Source organism: Gracilinanus agilis, chromosome 5 (genome assembly GCF_016433145.1).
Source record: "Gracilinanus agilis isolate LMUSP501 chromosome 5, AgileGrace, whole genome shotgun sequence".
NCBI lineage: Eukaryota > Metazoa > Chordata > Mammalia > Didelphimorphia > Didelphidae > Gracilinanus > Gracilinanus agilis.
Genome location: NC_058134.1, coordinates 114,749,826 through 114,769,428, shown reverse-complemented (window position 1 = coordinate 114,769,428; position 19,603 = coordinate 114,749,826).

Below are 19,603 nucleotides of genomic sequence, written 5' to 3'. Positions count from 1 at the left end.
ATTTATTTAAGACTGCTTACCATCACAGAGAGTAGGGCAGAATAGGAGAGAGGGAGGGACAGCAGGAAAAGAGGGAGAGAATTTGGAAATCAGAATTTGGAAAAGAATGATAAACATTATTTTACATTTGATTGGGAAAAATTAAATATTAAAAACAGTAAAATAATAAACCTGACCTCCATAAACACATCCATACTCACCAAAGAAAGGTCTAAAACATACATGTTGATAGTCCCCCCAAACACTAATCTCCCAATTCCTCATTTGCTCATTTTTATGAGTTATTCTTCCACTTCACCATAGCTACATGTAGAGATGGTTATGCTCTTAATCCTGCCATAATCAGGAAGTATTCTACAGTCACATCCATGAATGCTTAAATTCCTTTATCTGATCATAATATAATGTAATTATACCTCTTTCTCTGCTTTGCATCTCCAAACTCTGCTATTTGTCTTCCTTGCAACCTCCAATTTCTCTACTAATCTATATTTTCCACAGGCCATCATTTATGCGTTGGTTATACTCTTCCCTTCCATATTTTGACCTCATATTAAACCAGTTCAAGTCCATGCTGAAATATTCTTTCAAATCTCTTGCTCCCTTTTCCTACTGAATATCTTGGTCTGCCAAAACAGTGCATTGGGTTACATCCATCATCTCTGCTTTTACTTCATCTAACATATTACTGAATGAAAGTGGAGATCAATGTTACATAATATAAACTTCCCTGCAGTGATGAGTATATGCAATTGGATGGACATCCCAGTTAGTCTTTATATATATATGACATGTAGACACATTTATATTTTTATATATGATATATAGACATTGTGGGCAAATAGTGGATTGACAGGGAATTGATTTGGTGCAAGAGCAGCTTTTATTCCTTTGGGAATATGCTTTAGCACCTTTAATGACTTTGAGCTTCTTTTTTCAAATGAAAATCCCATTTTAAACACAAATCCCTTTCCAGTGATGCTGTAAATAATGAAATGTCACTATTTAGGGAAAAAAATAAAATTTGTATTACATCACACTGTGGACACCAAAAAAGTGCAATATTTTTTCAGTTATGGATCACATAAATGGCATAAAATACATTATTAAAAGGATAAACAAGTAGAAAAGGAGATGGGTTGATTGGTAAATTCAAAGTGAGAAGACACAAAATATTTCATCTAGAACATGTGTTGGACCCATTATGGAGTTGAAGACTGGCCATAGATGGATTGCAGACGATTAGGAAACATGAAGAATCTAAATTCCATGATGTTGGAGGGAATAGTTACACTGAGGATATCCAGGATCTCTTGAATTATTGAAATACACTCACTCCAGAATTTGTTACCTGAATTTGATGATTACATTAAAAATTTCAAAAATATGAATTTTACTGTGTGAAATGGAAAACATACTTGGTAATAACACTAACAAAGAGTGTTTCAAGGAAGATAAAAAGAAGGAAAAGGATAGTTGTAATTATAACTTAAAGTGGATTTGTGACTCTTCTTGTATATAAAGTGACTGAATGGATATTAAACAGGAAAACATAAAAAATGCTATTTTCTCAATAAATATAGAAAAAGCCTGTGGTGACAAAGAGCAAAACATGCCATATACACATATGTATATATTAGCATAAGCATAGAGTGAACTTAAAAAATAATAAAATATCTTTGTAAAACCAAAACTATCATATTAAATGAGCAAACACTAGAAGCTTCTTAATAAATATAAGAGTAAAGGAAGCATGCTTACTCTGCTATTATTATTTAATATAATTTTTGAAATGCTAGCAATAGAAAAACAGAAGAAAAATTCAAAGTATAAAGGTACAGAAGAGATAAAACTACACTTATTTGCTCATGACATAGTAGTTTACTTAAAAAATAGAGAAATCCGAAAATATATAAATAAAAAACATATAAATCAAACCAATTATCGCTCCATCAGTGTTGCAGACTAAAAAAACCCTCAAAATTAAATTGTGTTTCTGTATCAAGATAACAAAATGAAAGAAGTAATAGTAGGGCAATCACATTATACATATTTACAAAAATACATAAAATATTTGGAGAGAGAAAGCTACTAAATCACGGAAAATATTTTTATAAATTTCTATTACAAAGTGTTCCTTAAAGAAGAAGCATAATTAGCTAGGGGGAATATTCAATGCTTATGGTTGAGCTCTGAAAATACTACCAAAGTTAATTTGCACTTTTAATGATATCCTAGTCAATTTACCAAAAAAAAAGACAATTTGTAGAACTTGGTGAAATTACAAAAAAATAATTTGGGAAACAAAAGATACAGTATATCAGAAGAAATAATGATTAAGAAATAATGACAAGAAATACGAATTAGAGATGAAGGAGGAATGTCACTTTCAGACCTTGAATTATATTATAAAGCAACACTCATCAAAGTCTTATGATAAGGCTAAATAGTAAGAAGATTAATGAAACAATTAGACAAGGGAGAAAGAGAAAAATAGAACAAAATAACCAAGTGCCTGATAAAATAAAAAATATAAAGTACTTAAGAAAAACTATTTCTTTACAAATAACTACTAAGGAAAGTATAATGAAATTCATCAATAATTAGACTGAGACCAATTCAGTTTACACCATACTGTATTCTACAATACACTCTAAAAGAATACATAACTTTATTATTATAAATCATACCAAATATACTAGCACAATGCCTTTCACATTTTGGCACTTAATGTATTCTTATTGAATTAACTAAAAGATAAGTATATCTTATACATTTCACAGCTATGGATAAGAGATGTCTTTTAATTAAGCAAGGGATACAGGCAAATATAAAGGATAGAATAGATAATTTTAATAAATAAAACTGAAAAATGAGGGAGAAGTATCCTGTGGAAAATTTGGCACTTAAAAAAAGACATCAATAAAAATTTATTTTCAAAAGAAAGTATTCTCTTGTGAGGAAATGGAGGAACCAGAAGGGAATTATATTACAAAGTATGTGATTAAGGCTAATGGGAGGAGAAAAGGAACAAATTTTTCTTTGGAGTATGCTATAGACGACCTAGCCAAAAAAAAAAAAAAAAAGAAATAGATGAAGAGTATGGGAAACATATTCTAAGATTTACATAAAGGCATGAAATAGTGGTGATGAAATTATTCATGCCTCTCTTTCTCTTTTTCTCACTTTCTCTCTCTTGTGTCTCATACTCTCTCTTTCATGTCTTTCCCTCTCTCTTCTTTTTTTTTCTCCTTCTATGAATCAGAATAGTTAAAAATTGACTTTCTTAGTAACAATTTCACATGGAGGAGTTAACAATGGGAAATCATTTCTGAAATGGGTTCTCATTTAAAAGAAGAAACTAGTTGCAAGGAGTAAAAATGATCTGAATATAGTAGGCAACAATTATAACTCCCTACTAGAATTCATGATAGAAAGGAAAAGTAGGCATAGTTTAACATGTACCCTAGATTTTGTGAAATCAGATTGCAAATATTTCAGAGTAAGGATAAGTAGGATGCCATGATCTAATATGTTATAGGGGAAGTAATAAAGGGAGTAATGGGAGATGCTTTAGAATGAAATTCTGGAAATCTTACAGGAAACATTTCCAGTGAAGATAGAAAACCACATTTGTTTGAAGAGCTTGTTATAGAAGAACAGAGAAATCATTGATGAATTTAGATTTACATAAGGGATGTGCTGAAGATGGAAGGAAAAAGACTATAGAACATGATGTGATCCTGAAGAAAGGTATAAGAAATGCTAAAGCTCACTATGATCTGAGTTTGGTAAGGAACTAAGGAACAACAAAAACATTATTTTTAGGATATAGGAGAAAAATGGGCTCAAAGACTATGAGATAAGGACATTTTCTTTGGGATGGCTGAGATAGCTGAAAAGAGAGGACATTGCTACATAAATGTTATTTTATTTTTCTTTTCTCAGCTAAAAGAATGACTTTGGAGGTTCCGGGTTAAGATGGAGGCAGAGTAAAAAGCAGCTGCTTAACCTCTCCTAACCCACACATATAGGACTCCTCAAGAGGACATAAAAACAAATGCAGATGAACTAAGGGACCCCACAACAGGGCTCAGCATTGAAGGTACATGGAATCAGGGCATTTCCATGCTATAAGGGTGTGAAATAGCTCTCAGTAAAACGCGAGCTGAGCAACCCCCTCTTCCCTCCCTCCCACACACAACCTACAGGGCCAAAGCCAGCACACAAGAGTTAGAGCAAGTTTGGGCCATCCATTAAGTCCTTGGCAGCTACCTGGGATCACCAGGGCCTGCTCCTGAGAGCAGCAAGACTTAAGAACCCAAGAGGCTAAAGAACACATGGACTTAGAACACATTCCTTGAGCACAGGCACAGATGCAGGTACAGACACAGATCCTGAGTTCAGGCAAGGACATTGGGTGGGGACCCAGTGCAGAGGGTTGCATGACTGTGGAAGCAGTGCCCTGAGACTCTTAAAAGAGCTTTGGGCAGAGGAACAAGCAAGGGGACCACCAGGAGGCTTAACCCTAAGAACAACTAGACCTGAGACCTCAGGGGCCTAAAGAGCGCAGACAGACCCTGGACGTGAGGATAAAGCTGAGAGGGCACAGGGCTAACAATGGCAAGCCAGACACAAGAACCCCAGAAGAGAAAGATCAAGAAGAAATCTTTAACACTTGACGACTTTAACAAAGAAAAAGTCCAGACAACTGTTGTGAGGATTATTTATGTATTAGTTTATATATAGTTAATGTGGACCTAGAAGGAAGGGCTCGAGAATTCCACATGGAATGCAGGGGAAGGAGAAAGTGGCTGGTGCCTGAGAGCGACTCCTTGGGGGTTGGGACAAAAACTGCTGCTGACCCTGGGAGATCTCAGAGCTAGGGGAGTTGTATCCAGGTTCTCTGGGATCCTGGAGATTGGTGAAGGCTTACAGCAGAGGACATCAGACCTGTAGAGTGGCACCATGTAGGGAAGTGGTTTGTGATCTGGTGGACAGCATTGCAAACTTTCTCTCCATACCTGGATACCTTGGATCATCTGTTCTTATGGACTTGAGTCCTGGTATCCTGAAACCATCCCTGGATTAGCCATGAGATCCCAAGTAAAGCCATCCTCAGGTCCTTAGCTAAGCTGACCAAACCTGGCTGGAACCAGGTTGGGAGGAACTTTCCCCTTGTGACTCTAGTACTGCTTTCTTTGGGCCCTGTCTTGCTTAGATCTTAGAAAAGAGTAGATAAGTCCCTTTCCATTGACCCTGTAGTTTGCCATTAGTCTGTTAGTGTAGAAAAACCCTATTCCCATCCTTTACCTTAGTTTGTCCTTGATTAAAATGTTTATTAAACTCATCCCTTTACTTATCAGGTTCCATAGGATCTGTCTTGTTGATGCTGGGTGGCAGATGGAGGCCAACAGCCATTTTTGTTACAAACATCCAAACTGCCATTATAACCCAGTCTCCCTACATGTTGGGCCCCTTCCTGTCATTCCTGTCTCCCACATACCTACCTGGACCCATGTTTACTGTTTAAGGCACCTTTCCCTGGTTTCTCCCTTAACACAACAAAGCAAACAGCAGAGGAGAACAAACAAGAAACCATATCAAAAACTTCCCAAAAAAAATGAAAACTGGTCACAAGCTCTTGAAGAGTTCAAATCTGAGATTATTAGAAAGATGGAAGGAATATGGCAAGAAAATAACAATTTAAAGGCAGAATTTCACAATTGGAAAGTGAGGCTCAGAAATCAAATGAATTGATAAGCAAATTAAAGACCAGAAATGACTGGCTGGAAGCCTTTAAGAACCAAATAGACAAGACTGAAAAGGAAAACCAAAAGATTATAGCCAAAAACCAATATCTAAAGGCTAGAATTGGGCAATTCAAAAAAGATGCCCCCAAATCAAAAGAATTCATAAGCAAATTGGAGACCAAAATCAAACAGCTGGAAAACAGGATAGACCAAATTGAAAAGGAAAATCAAAGATTATAGCAGAAAACCAGTCTCTAAAGACAAGAATTGGGAAAGTAGAAGCCAATGATCTCTCAAGACTGCAAGATCAAATAAAGCAAAGACAAAAGACTGATAAAATAGAAGGAAACATGAAATTTCTCACAGAGGGATAGACAGATCAAGAAAACAGGTCTAGAAGAGACAATTTGAGGATCACTTGAGTTCCTGAAAAAGAAGAAATTAATAGAAATTTGGACTCTATACTAAAAGAAATTATTCAGAAAAACTGCCCTGAAGTTCTACAGCAAGAGGGCAATATAGACATTGAAAGGATCCATAGATCATCCTCTACACTAGACACTGAAAAGACAACCCTCAGGAATATAATAGCCAAATTCAAGAGCTTCCAAGTAAAAGAAAACATTTTACAAGAAGCCAAAAAGTGACAATTCAGACATCAAGAAGGACCAATTAGGATCACACAGGATCTGGCAGCCTCCACACTAAAAGATCGCAAGGCTTGGAATATGATATTCAGAAAGGCAAGAGAACTGGTTCTACAACAAAGGATCATCTACTCATCAAAACTGACTATAGGGGCAGCTGGGTAGCTCAGTGGAGTGAGAGTCAGGCCTAGAGACAGGAGGTCCTAGATTCAAACCTGGCCTCAGCCACTTTCCAGCTGTGTGACCCTGGGCAAGTCACTTGACCCCCATTGCCCACCCTTACCAATCTTCAACCTATGAGACAATACACCGAAGTACAAGGGTTTTAAAAAAAACTGCCTATATACTTCCAGGGGAAAGTATGGACATTCAAAAAGATAGAAGATTTCCAAGTATTTGTATAGAAAAGACCAGGACTAAATGGAAAGTTCGATATCCAACCACAAAAATCAAGAGAAACATGAAAAGGTAAATAAGAAAGAAAGGGGAAAGAAAGAAAACTCTCATTTTTAAACTAGCCTTTTTAAGGGCTTCAACAAGATCTAATTATTCATATTCCTATATGGAGAAATGTTACATTCAATTTTCTGTAGTGAACTCTATTCATTATTATAGTATCCACTATTATAATAATTAGAAGAATTATTAACAGGGAGAGGTTGGAGTCCTAAATAGTCTAAGATGATAGGGGGGTACATGGGAAAGAGTGGGGTAAATAGGAGATGGCACCAAGAGAAACTTGAATGAATAAGAAAAATAGGATATTCTATTACACACAAAGAGGGCATGGGAACAGGAGGGGACAAATACAATTATAAGAAGGAGAGGAAGAGAGCATTAAGAGGTAATATTTAAACCTTACTCTCAGTGGAAATAACCCTGAGAGGGAAGAATAGCTATATCCATTGGGATATAGAACTCTATCTAACCCTACTGAGAAAGTCAGAAGGGATAAACCAAAGGGAGCAGGGAAGTGGGGAGGTCAAAAAAGGGAGGGGAGAAGGGTGAAGGAATTCATTAGGCCTTAAAAATAGAAATAGGGGAATAATAAGGGAGGGGGTAGAAAGGGTAGTAAATCAAGGGAGGGGACAAGGGTTACTTCTTTAAAAGAAATCACTGGTTTAAAAGGAAGTAGCCTAAGAAGAAGGGGCAGAACTAGGAGAAGATACCAAAATGTTGGGGAATACAAACTGATAATTATAACTTTGAATATGAATGGGATGAACTTGCCCATAAAACAGAAGCAAATAGCAGAAGGATTAGAAACCAGAATCCTACCATATGTTGTCCATAAGAAACACATATGAGGCGGGTCAACATACACAGATTTAAGGTAAAGGGTTGGAGCAAAATATTTTGAGCTTCGAGTGAGAAAAATAATGTAGGAGTGGCAATCATGATTTCCGACAAAGCCAAAGTAAAAATAGATATGATTAAAAAAGACAGGGAAGGTTATTACATGCTGATAAAAGACAGTATAGACAATGAGGAAACAACAGTGCTCAATATGTATGCACCAAATGGCATAGCATCCAGATTCCTAAAGGAGAAACTGGCTGAGCTCAAGAAGGAAATAGGTAGTAAAACCATACTAGTGGGAGATCTAAATATTCCTCTTTCAGATGTAGATAAATCAAACCAAAAAATAAATAAGAAAGAGATAAGAGAGGTGAATGAAGACCTAGAATATTAAATTTAATAGATATATGGAGAAAAATAAATAGGGACAAAAAAGAATACACCATTTTTGGTGCACATGGTACATACACAAAGATTGACCATGTAATAGGGTATAGAAACATTGCAAACAAATGCAAAAGAGCAGAAATAATAAATGTAACCTTCTCAAACTGTAATGCAATAAAAATAATAATTAGTAAGGGGACCTAGACAGGCAAATGAAAAACTAATTGGAAATTAAATAATATGATTCTCCAAAACCAGCTAGTCAAAGAAGAAATCATAGAAACAATCAACAATTTCATTGAAGAGAATGACAATGATGAGACATCCTACCAAGCTCTGTGGGATACAGCCAAGGCAGTACTCATTCAGGGGCAAATTTATATCCTTGAGTGCACATATTAACAAATTAGGGAGAGCAGAGATTAATGAATTGGGGATGCAACTTAAAAAACTAGAAAGTGAGCAAATTAAAAATACCCAGATGAAAACTAATTAGAAATACTAAAAAACAAGGGAGAAGTTGGTAAAATCAAAAGTAAAAGAGCTATTGAATGAATAAATAAGACTAGAAGCTGGTATTTTGAAAAAAACAGATAAAATAGACAAAGTACTTCTCAATCTAAAAAAGGAAAGAAGAAAGCCAAATTAAAAGTATCAAAAATGAAAAGGGAGACTTCACCTCTAATGAAGAGGAAATTATGGCAATCATTAAAAATTATTTTGCCCAATTATATGGCAATAAATATAGTAATCTAGGTGATATGAATGAATATTTACAAAAATATAAATTGCTTAGATTAACAGCAGAAGAAATAGAATACCTAAACAATCTCATATCAAAACAAGAAATTGAAAAAGCCATCAAAGAACTCCCTAAGAAAAAATCGCCAGGGCCTGATGGATTCACAAGTGAATTCTATCAGACATTCAAAGAACAACTAATCCCAATAGTATACAAATTTTTTGATATAATAAGCAAAGAAGGAGTCCTACCAAATTCTTTTTATGACACAAATAGGGTACTGATCCCAAAGCCAGGTAAATCAAAAACAGAGAAAGAACACTACAGAGCAATCTCCTTATTGAACATAGATGCAAAAATCTTAAACAGAATACTAGCAAAGAGACTCAAGCAAGTGATCAAGTGTATTATCCAACATAATCAGGTGGGATTTATACCAGGAATGCAAGGATGGTTCAACATTAGGAAAAACATCCACATAATTGACCATATCAAGAATCTAACAAACAAAAATCACATGATTATCTCAATAGATGCTGAAAAGGCCTTTGACAAAATTCAACACCCATTCCTACTGAAAACACTAGAAAGTATAGGAATAGAAGTACCTTTCCTAAAAATAATAAACAATATATATCTAAAACCATCAACATGCATCAAAGGCAATGGGGATAAATTAGAGGCCTTCCCAATAAGATCAGCAGTGAAACAAAGATGCCGTTTATCATCTCGATTATTTAATATTGTACTAGAAACACTAGCAGCAATTAGAGAAGAAAAAGAAATTGAAGGTACTAAAATAGGTAATGAGGAGACTAAGCTATCGCTGTTTGCAGATGATATGATGGTCTAGATCCTAGAGAACCAACTAAAAAGCTAGTAGAAATAATCAACAACTTTAGCAAAGTTCCAGGATACAAAATAAATGTAAAGAAATCATCAGCATTTCTATATATTTCCAACACATCACAGCAGCAAGAGTTAGAAAGAGAAACACCATTTAAAATCACTCTAGACAATATGAAGTACTTAGGAATCTCTCTACCAAAACAAACACAGGAATTATACGAACAGAATTACAAAACACTTTCCAAATAATTAAAACTAGATCTAAACAATTGGAAAAACATTGATTGCTCATGGGTAGGATGAGCTAACATAATAAAAATGACCATTCTAACCAAATTAATTAATTTATTTGGTGCCATACATATCAAACTACCAAAAAACTTCTTTATTGAATTAGAAAACTCTATGACAATGTTCATTTGGAAGAACAAAAGATCAAGAATATGAAGGGTAATAATGAAAAAAAATGTGAAGGAAGGTGGTCTAGCAGTACCAGATATTAACCTATAATATAAAGCAGTGATCATCAAAACAATATGGGACTGGCTAAAAGACAGAAAGGAAGATCACTGGAATTTACTTGGGGTAAGTTACATCAGCAAGACAGTATATGATAAACCCAAAGAACCCAACTTTTGGGACAAAAATCCACTATTTGACAAAAACTGTTGGGAAAATTGGAAAACAATATGGGAGAGATTAGGTTTAGATCTACATCTCACACACTACACCAAGATAAATTCAGAATTGGTGAATGACCTGAATATAAAGGGGGAAACTATAAATCAATTAAGTGAACACTGAATTGCATACTTGTCAGATCTCTGCGAAAGGAAAGACTTTAAAACCAAGCAAGAGTTAGAGAAAATTAGAAAATATAAAATAAATTATTTTGATTACACTAAATTAAAAAGATATTGTACAAACAAAAACAATGCAACCAAAACCAGAAGGGAAACAACAAACTGAGAAAAAATCTTTATAACAAGAAACTCTGACAGGCGTCTAATTTTTCAAATATACAAGGAGTTAAATCAATTGTATAAAAAAATCAAGCCATTCTCCAATTGATAAATGGGCAAGGGACATGAATAGGCAATTTTCAGATAAAGAAATCAAAACTATCAGTAAGCACATGAGAAAGTGTTCTAAATCTCTAATAATTAGAGAAATGTAAATAAAAAGACTCTTAGGAATCACCTCATACCTAGCAGATTGGCTAAAATGATAGAAGGGGAGAGTAATGAATGTTGGAGGGGATGTGGCAAAATTGAGACATTAATGCATTGCTGGTGGAGTTGTGAACTGATCCAACCCTTCTGGATGGCAATTTGGAACTATGCCCAAAGAGAGATAAAAACCTGCCTGCCCTTTGATCCAGCCATAACATTGCTGGGTTTGTACCCCAAAGAGATCATAGATAAACAGACTAGTATGAAAATATTTGTAGCCGTGCTTTTTGTGTTGGCAAAAAACTGGAAAATGAGGGTATGCCCTTCAATTGGAGAATGGCTGAACAAATTGTGGTATATGCTGGTGATGGAATACTACTGAGCTCAAAGGAATAATAAAGTGGAGCAATTCCATGTGAACTGGAAAGACCTCCAGGAATTGATGCAGAGTGAAAGAAGCAGAGCCAGAAGAACATCATATACAGAGACCAATACACTGTGGTAAAATCGAATGTAATGGAATTCTGTACTAGCAGCAATGCAATTATCCATAACAATTCTTAGGGACTTATGGAAAAGAATGCTACCCACATTCAGAGGAAGAACTACAGGAGAGGAAACAGAAGAAAAGCAACTGCTTGAACACATGTGTTGAGGTGGACATGATTGGGGATGTAGACTCGAGACTACCACACCAATGCAACTATCAACAATTTGGAAATAAGTCTTGATCAATGACACATGTTAAAAACCAGTGGAAATGTGTATTGGCTATGGGGGGGGGAGGAGGTTGGGGGGTGAAGGGAAATGTAAGAACATGAATTATGTAACCATGATAACTTTTATAAAAAGTAAAAATTATTTTAAAAAATGAAAAAATCAAAGAATGACTTTGGTACTGAATGAATGAGTGAAAATACCTGTTGGAGTCAATACTCAAGTTTTTTAAAAAAGGAATGACTACCTACCTACCCTTCATGAACTAATTTCACTTTGGCCTGATGAAAGTGTTATGAAAGAACTGGAAGCTCTGGTTTCTTAGCTGGTATTGACAATATTAGAAAGATTATTGAATATAGAAGAAATGCCACAAGATTGGAGAAAAGAAACTATTGTTTTCATTTTATGAAAAGGGTAGAAATCAGAGACTGCAATTATAGGATAGACAAGGGAGCATGACTTCAATTTCTGTGAAATTTTTAGAATGATTCATTAAAGAGATAGTTGTTGATTACCTAGAAAGTTAATTAATAATTACAAAGAATCTACATGGCTTCATCAAGGATAGGTCATGTTAGATTAACCCCATTTTCTTATTTGTCATCTGCTCCCACACTAGGAGACAGGGGGAATGTTGTAATAGTTTGCCTAGATTTTAGCATAACTTCTGATAATCTATCTCATACCATTCTTGTGGAGAAATTGGAGAGATAGAGATTTGCTGATAATAAAATGGAATGGTCAGGCTGGATGTCGATATTGAAAGAAAATTTCAGTGAAGTACTACAGGGACTGGTGATTGATACTATGTTCTTTAATATTTTATATCAGTGGATTGGACAAGAATAGATGGAATGATAATCATATTTATATATGTCACAAAGCTGGGAGAGCTATTTAATATAATATATGACAAATACAGTACCCAAAAGGATCATAACAGGCTAAAGCAGTAGAGTTAGTCCAATAAGATGAAAACTGTTAAGAGCTAAACATAATATCTTATATTTCCATATAAAACTTAAATATTTGAAGTAAAAGTTGGAGGGACAGGATTAAATAGCTGTTCTTAAAATTATCTAGGGGTTCAAGTGGGCCACAAAATTGATATGAGTCACCAGAGTGATGTATCAAACAAAAAATATAATTTTGGGGGGTCACATTAAGAGAGGTGTAATTTTCATGAACAGAAAAGTGATACTTAAAATTGTTAGATCATATTTGGAGCATTATCTTCCAGTCACCCATAAATTAAGCCTATGGGCCTGGCACTATTATGGGCAAAGCAATGTGGATTAAGTGATGTGAGGGTCACACAGCTAAGATGTGTCTGAGGCTAGATTTGAACCCAGAAGCTTCTTTCCCTTGGCCTAGCTTTCCATTCATAAGTCAACCTACCAGTGCCCCACTGCTTCTTTAAATTTATATGGTGATAGCATTCATAATCCTTGATCATCTTTCTGACGTAGGTTTAACAAAGTTTGTAACCTAATTTGGCAAGTTTTTAAAGGATGAGATTTATTAATCAATATCAAAGTTATACTCAGGTCAAGAAAGTAATATATGCATTAAGAAAGCTGGTAATATGAAAAAATCTATGATCTAATTTACAAAATTATTTTAATGAGAGCTAATGGAAAAAGCTGGCCTCCTAATTTTAAAATACATCCTGAAATATGGCACCTCTAAGAATTGTTCAGTTAAAAAAAAGGTGATATATATTCTACTCTAATGTTTGCAAAGTGATACACTGTCTCATTTGAGTCTCACATATCTCTGAGGTAGGTGCTAATGTTATCATTATCACCATTTTAAAGATAGTGAAAATAAAGCTTAGATGGAGATAAAAGTCAGGAGTGGTTTCAGAATTAAAGTTGAAAGTTGCAAGACATAAGTAAGCTTTTTTTTGTTTGAATATTTCAAAGCCATATTTAAATTTGTTTCTTTTCATCATGTGGATGTTTTTAATAGATCTTTTAATGATGAAAAGAATCATAAATTTTTGTCTTTACTGAGGAATGAAGAAAAGGAAGGATCCCAAAACTGCAACTTGAGATGATTTATTTCTAAAATTAAGAACTCTACATTTTCTCTTCTCACTTCCTATTGACAGAAATCTCTACTTCAATTCATCCATCTCTTCCCTTCCAAAATCACTTCAGATATCACTATAGTATAAAAAAGCAAAGGTTTATAGCAAGAAAATATGAATTCTAGAATTTGGAGACTATGATTCAAGTTATTACTCTGCACTTAATACTTGTATGATCTTGATTCCATGATTAAAATTTGTTTAGCCTATTTCTTCAACTCTGAAGTAGATATAACAAATGATAATAATAATTTATAAAAATAGATATGTGTATATACATATGCCTACTATCTATATCTATCTATCTGTGCATATCTGTATACTATTTAGGATAAAGAACTGTTAATGTGGGTAGTTTAATTCGGCTAGTCCAAAATACGTGTGTGTATGTGTATGTGATTATCTGTACTATTCTCAGAGCAAGAGACCCAACCAATCAGTTATTTTATGTTTATTAGCAAAAGAATAGGCCCAAAACACAGACATATTTAATAATTATTATATCATTAGTACTTCCCCATTTTCTCTTTTATATATTTTTTAATTTTAAAAATATTTTCCCATGTTTACATATTTCATTTCATTTTCTTTTCTTCCCCTCTTCCCTCCTCCCTCTTGAAGCCAATAAGCAATTCCACTGGGTTACACAAATGTAATTACTTATACCTCTTTCCATATTATTCATTTTTGCAATAGAGCGACTTTTAAAAACCATACCCCAAATCATATATCCAAATAAACAAATGATAAGTCATTTGTTCTTCTTCTGTATTTCTACTTCCACAGTTCTCAATATGGATAGCATTCTTTCTCATAAGTCCCTTTGGATTGTTTTTTCTATTAGCAAATTCTATTACATTATATTGTTCCACAATGTTTCACTTTCTCTGTATAATATTCTCTCAGTTCTGTTAATTTCATTCTGCATCAGTTCCTGGAATTTCTTCCAGTTCATATAGAAATCCTCCAGTTTCATCATTTCTTACAGCACAGTAGTATTCCCTCACCATCATATACCACAATTTGAATAGCCATTCCCCAATTGAGAGGCACCCCCTCATTTTCCAGTTTTTTACCACCACAGAGTGAGGCTATGAATATTTTTGTATAAATATTTTTCCTTATTATCTCTTTGGAGTACAAACTAGTAGTGATATTATTGAATTAAAGGGCATGCAATATTTTAAAGCCCTTTGGACATAATTCCAAATTGCTTTCTAGAATGGTTGGATTAATTCACAACTCCACCAGCAATGAACTAGTGTCCCAATTTTGCCACAACCTCTCCAACATTTGTTATTTTCCTTTACTGTCATATTGACCAATCTGTTAGGTGTAAGGAGGTACATCAGCTTTGTTTTGATTTTTGGTTTTCTTATTATGAGAGCTTTAGAACACTTTTTCATGTGCTTATTGATAGTGTTGATTTCTTTATCTGAAAACTGCCTATTCATGTCCCTTGACCATTTATCAGTTGGGGAATGTCTTGATATTTTTGTACAATTGACTTAGTTTCTGATAAATTTGAGAAATTAGACATTTATGAGAGGTTTTTGTTATAAATTCCCCCCCCCCACCAATTTGTTGTTTCCCTTCTAATTTTGGTTGCACTGTTTTTTTGAACAAAAACCATTTTAATTTAATGTAATAAAAACTATTCATTTTACATTTTGTAATGTTCTCTATCTCTTGCTTGGTCTTAAATACTTTCCCAGTTTCTTAATGATGGTTATTGTTAATAAAGCTAGAAAGTTTATTGAAAACACTTTGACTTCTTTGTTTTCACTTAACTATTAATTTTACCATGGCTGAGACTAGCTTTGACTGAATGTTGAACAACTTCTTCCAAAAATTTCTCATTTGCCCATTCAAACCAGAAAGGATTTCTTATGGGTTGGAGATAAACTCTGAGCTAATATTTTATTGAGATGGAGATTTCCCTCATAAAGGGCTAATTTTCAGCAATTCTAATATGACTAATAAGAAGTAAACATCAATGCAGTTCAGTGTAGGAAAGAAAAGGAGGTACTGATTAAGTAGGATTGAGAAACCTGTCTTCCTAAAACATGTGGAAATAAAGTGAAAACAGAACTGATCTGAAAAAGGCATTCTCTGTTGGAGACATTTTTATATGAGAGTATCAAAAGGTCTTCTCAATGTCTCTGAGAAATAAACAGTTATGACAGAGCCATCTAAGATCCACTTTTAGACTATCAACACACATAACTAAAAACACAGGTACCCAAAGATTCTTCATCCAGACAAATTATCTTTTTGGAAAAAGAATCATATGCTTATTTCAACTATATAGATATTGAAACTCAAAAGATCCTCATACTCCAAAGTGTAAAGTAAATTTCATAATCATTAGAGTTGGGAAGGACTTTAAAGATAATTCAGTCCTGTTCTCATATTTTATAGAAGAGGCAACTGAAACCCAAAAAGCCTAATTTATTTGCTCAAAGCCAGATAGTGGGAAAGGCAAGGGTTAATTTAAATCTAACTATAGTTTAGTGTTCTTTTAAAAATGTATCTTCGCCTTTTCTTTTAAAATTATCAATGTACTCTTTTTTACATTACAAATATTTTCAAATTACTTCTCTTCTGTTAGAGGTCCCTTGTAGCCTGGCAAAATAGTAAAGTAAAATTAATTATACAATGAGCTAATCTGAAAGTAAATGTAACATTCTACATTTGAAGTACTCTCATTTTTTTTATATTAATCACTTTAGTTAAAATAGATCTATATCCTTTCTCTTTTACTGTTCATCCATTAACAAAAACAAATCCTTGTAACAAATATGTCTATTAAGCAAAATAATTTTCTCCCTGCCTACATATAGATATGTTTCCTTTCAGAATTTTAATTAATTATCTCTCTCTCTCAGGAGGTAATTCATTATCAGACCTTGTGTACCAAGATGGTGTGTGTGTGTGTGTGTGTGTGTGTGTGTGTGTGTGTGTGTGTATGAAAGAGAGAGTCCTAGATAAAAAGTATTGAATAAAGATGTTAAGTGAACATTAGAATATTTTTGTAGGGGAAATAGATCTTTGTGGTTAAGTAGATATGAAAGAAATGTAATTCTTGGCCTTGAGAACAAGTTAAAGGAGAGTGGCAGTCATAAGAGAAGGGCTTATATTTAATGAAGTGGCTATAGGATTTGAGTACATATTAGTGTGGCCACAATCAATCCTTTGACTGTTCTCTCCAACTCAACCTTGATTTACTTTCTGTACTTAGCCACTTATAACCATGTAGCAGCTGTTATATCACAGTGCTGATTCATAATGAGGCAATTTTTTTCTAAAAAATTCTTGAGATAAGACCTGCTGCAGTACTGGTTGTTAGTACATAGAGATATTTGAGTGCCAGAGAAAGTTAATGCAGATACCAGTGTTGGGGAAGTTCATCCTCAAGCACTCATAATAAATCTTCTATTGAACTGTATTTATTACTTTAGGTAGACATACGTAATTGTTGCTGTTACAGATCAATGAATTGAGTAACTGACTGTAGGATTTTTTTTTGCCAAAATGAGAGAAAGATTGGGAAGATTAATAGTGTTTCTGTTCCAAATACCTTTTTTTTCCAGGCAGAATTAAATTGATGAAACAGTAGATAGAAAGATTATCATTTACTAAGAAAGGAGCAGTAGAAGACAATTTAAATGATCTGGAAAAATTTAAATTGATTGAACAGGTACATAGCAGAGCAACTCTGGAGGTTTGAATGTAACATTAAAACAAATAAATTTTGAAGAATAAAAATAACAATATAAAGAGAGTGAAGGCAAGGATGAAAGAGTTGAGGAAAAGGGAAGGAGAGGTAGAGGAGAGGAAGTAGAAGAAAAGGAAGAGGAGAGAGAGAAAGAGGAAGAAAAAAAGGAGAAAGAGGAAGACAGAAGGAAGAGAAACAGGGAGAGATAGACAGTGAAAGAGATGAAACCCAAGTATGAATGAAAAGCAGAGTGTGAGGATCCAGGGTATGTGAAAGATATATTACAAAATAAAATCTAATATGGATTTTTTTCTCTTGATTAATATGTTTGTCAAATATTTGAAATGGGACCTGAATCAATACTTTTTTGTAAAAGTTCTTTCCAGTGAATCAGTATATCATTAATGTGAGTGCTGCTCCTTTCACTAACCCAGATCAATAACTTAAATGATTTTGAATATTTTCTTGTGTGATAAAATTCATTCCAAGGTACAACTAATGACTAGTCTCCTTGATGTAGCTAAAGTGACATCCTCAAGTGACATATGACTGATTAATCCATTCTACTCCCCACTCACTGTTTCCACACTGTTCTTAACCAAGCTTGACATTTATAAAACAAGGAGACATCAGCTGAAAGATGGAACATATGATGAGTAATTTACTATAAATCATATTTTCAGGCTTTAGGAGTTAGAAATAAAATACATCATCTACTTAGCTACTATCAAAAATTGGAAAATGAAGGAATGTCCTTCAATTGGGGAATGGCTGAACAAATTGTGGTATCTGTTCATGATGGAATACTATTGTGCTAAAAAGAATAATGAATTGGAGGAATTTCATATGAACTGGAATGACCTCCAGGAATTGATGCAGAGTGAAAAGAGCAGAACCAGGAGAACATTATACACAGAGATGGATATACTGTGGTCAGTCAAACATTCTCTACTAGCAGGAATGCAATGATCCAGAACAATGCTGAGGGACTTATGAGAAAGAACACTAACCACATTCAGAGAAAGAACTGTGGGAGTAGAAATATAGAAGAAAAACAACTGCTTGAACACATGTGCTGATGGGGATATTTTTGGGGATGTAGATACTAAACAACCACCCTAGTGCAACTATCAACAATATGGAAATAGGTCTTAATCAATGATACTTGTAAAACCCAGTGGAAGTGTACATCAGCTATGGGAGGAGGGGCTTTTGGGGAGAGGTAAAGAACATGAATCATGTAACCATGGGAAAATATTCTAATTTAAAAAATATTTTTAAAATGATGAATGAAAAGTTCTGTAAAGCTACAAAATGAAAAAAAATGCCATGTATACAAAACTCTGTTTTTCTCAGTTCCTGGATCTTTTGTTTGGTTTTGTTTGTGTGGAGGTTTGAAAGTTGAATGGGGTTGTTCTGACAAGGTGATCAGGAAGAGATTTTTGGACCTCAGATGGGTTAAAGCCAAATGAGATCAGTTATAAATGCTATCTCATGATATCATAAAACAACAAAGAACTTACCTCTCCTTTCTCTTCCCACACAATGGCAAAAGTTTCTCCCCTTATAGAAGTGAAGGACAGGTATGGACCAAATAAGCATTTATCATGTAATGTTATTCATAACAGAAACATTTGATGTAATCAGCTGAGCAAAATGCTATCTGATATGACATGGGAAAAACTTCATTTTTTGGAGTGTTTGTAATTGTATTTATGTCTTTGTGATATTCCCATTATCTAAATAGCTCATATCCCTTTACATATGAATACTTGATATTCAAAAGAGAGCATAGCTTATAGATATAAGGACATAATCCAGAGAAAGAAATAGAGCATATGTTGAATTGTCCACAAGATATCAAGCCAAATGTACCTAGTACAGTGTCAGTTAGTTATCACATGAGCAATGAATAAATATTGATTGAAAATTATGAAAAGGAAATTTTTATGAATATAAAATAATCAGAAAGAATCAAGCTGTAACTTCATTTCAGGCTGCAAAATGATCTTTTAACTATCATTTAATGTAAAAAGAAGTTTGAGACTAGATAATTGAAAAATATGCACAAAGATTGGAAAATTTCAGGAATCGTCTTTTGAGCTAAGTGGCATGAACTGATTACTCAGGCTCATTTTTTTTCCTTATTAGTATTTTTTTAACATTTATTAATATTCATTTTTAACATGGTTACATGATTCATGCTCCTCCTTTCCCCTTCAAC